Source organism: Condylura cristata, unplaced genomic scaffold (genome assembly GCF_000260355.1).
Source record: "Condylura cristata isolate star-nosed mole 26May11 unplaced genomic scaffold, ConCri1.0 scaffold00063, whole genome shotgun sequence".
Lineage (NCBI taxonomy): Eukaryota > Metazoa > Chordata > Mammalia > Eulipotyphla > Talpidae > Condylura > Condylura cristata.
The window spans coordinates 668,598-670,701 of record NW_004567164.1 but is presented as its reverse complement, the minus strand read 5'-3'; positions in this window follow the sequence as shown (position 1 = coordinate 670,701).

Sequence of the window (2,104 nt, the reverse complement as noted above, 5' to 3'; positions counted from 1 at the left end):
GCCATTCTAAAAGAAGGAGAAAATAAGTTTTGTCTATGGTCAATTCAAGTCAAAGAAAAGATTCTTCCTTATGTAGAACTATCTTTATGCACCTTGGTTCGTCATTTCCTTCCTTTAACTAAATAAAGGTGGTGGTGGAGTACTGAAGCTCTAACCTCATTACAAAACAAAAGTTTAGTGAGTTCATCATTTTTCACTTTAATTTACTGACAAATATATTTAATATCTGGAGGACTCTATGCTGTAAAATAAACAACTTCCCTTCTCTAGAAGTTCCCCGGTTCAGAGAATGAAAATCGCCTCTGCCAGTGACTGATTGCTCACACCTCAGTGCCCTGCTGTGAAGGCGGAGGGAGCATCTGTGTGAAGTATCTGATGGGGACCTGGGTCTGGGGTCTCCCCCTCCACTCCTGAGTCCCTGTGCCTGTAGTTCCCAAATTTCTGCAGTGAGAACAGCTTTAATGTAAGGTTTTGATTCCTTTTGCAGGTAACTTTACAATTAACAGTGTGTAATCTTTGGTAGAAGGAAAGGATTTGAAAGACGAGGCTGTCAAAGGATCAGAAAAGCACAAAGACAACAAAAATGTTACGGTTCTACATGTACTGTGGAAGGAGAAAGGTGCAGAAGGGTGAAACTGTAGCCACAGGAAATGAGTGCCGGCTTGACTTCTTTATGAAAAGGGCTTTCCCAAGTAGTGGCAAACAGCTGACTACTCACTTAAAATCTCTTTCTCAGTTGTCTACGGTTAATTAAGATCACCCCTCATCCTTCCCAAAGTCATCAATCCCCCTTTGCATCCCCTCCACAATCTGACCATATCAGTATTATAGCCTGATCACATTTTGTTTGAACATAGATTGAGTCAGTGGCATGGGAGAGCTTCTCAGCAGGGCAGACCTATTAATTTATGGCTGATTTTCCTGCGTCTATCACTGTCAATATTCAATGGGTGATGAATTCTGAAACAACTTCAAGTTTTATTAACATTTAAGACATAGGAAACACCTGAGACCAAAAGAAGGGAAGGACAGTGTTGTTTTTTCTTTCACAGGCACATTATTATAGAAACTTCAGAACAGGCCTTCCTGATGGTGCAAGGACTTAGGGCACAGCCCAGTGAAGCTGTCGGCAGCCACTGCAGCATGAGTTTGACCCCCGGCCAGGGAACTGACCCACATGGTGCAGCCGACTCTCCGGTCTGCCTGCGGTGCTACAGACCTGCCTGTTCTGCTCGCCACTCTGCGTCTGGTGAATCCTCTCACACTTCATACCTCTGGCCTACATCCCAGCTCCCATATGCATGAATAAATAAAACAAATTTTTAAAATACTCACAATGAGGTCGACCCAGTGAGAATGACCCACGTCAAAAGACTGAAATCAACAAGTGCTGTCAAGGATATAGAGAAATAGGAATTTCATCCACTGTTAAGGGGAAGTTAGTGCAGCCTCTATGGAAAATGGTATGGGGGATTCCTCATAACTCAAAATGGGAATAACATCTGATCCAGACAATACCATGGCTAGGAATTTACCCGAAGGTTACAAAAGCACTAACACAAAAGATTCATGCTCTGTATTGTTTATGTATGTGTATTCCTGTAGCAAACATCAGTAGAGCACCATCGAGAACCAACTGAAATGTCCATCAACAGACAACTGAATTAAAAATTGTGGTAAGTACACTCAGTGGAACGTCAGTCAGCTTTGTTCTTTTGGAACAAAGAAGATGAATCTTGATGTTACAGGGAAAGGGGGGGGCAGCGCCCAGAACACCCAACCTGCCTTCTGAGTAGGCTCTGCCATCGCGCATCAAGTCCAATCATAAAAGACCTTTCATGGAAAGGAACTTCCATACACTGTGCAACACAGGAAGGAGGAAGAATGTAGTTTCCAAATCCAGCACCTGGTTACCCATCCGCTGGTGGGTAAATGCCCCGCCGCCGAAGAGGATTGGCCCAAACCGGCCGAAAGCCTGCCATAGTCTGAAGCATGGGTGAGGATCCACAGAAAGGGTCGGAAACAGCCAGACCAGTCTGGCAAGAAAAGAGCCAAATCGCGACAAAAGCTGCCATTGTGAACCTCCCCACGGGCTCTCACCCAC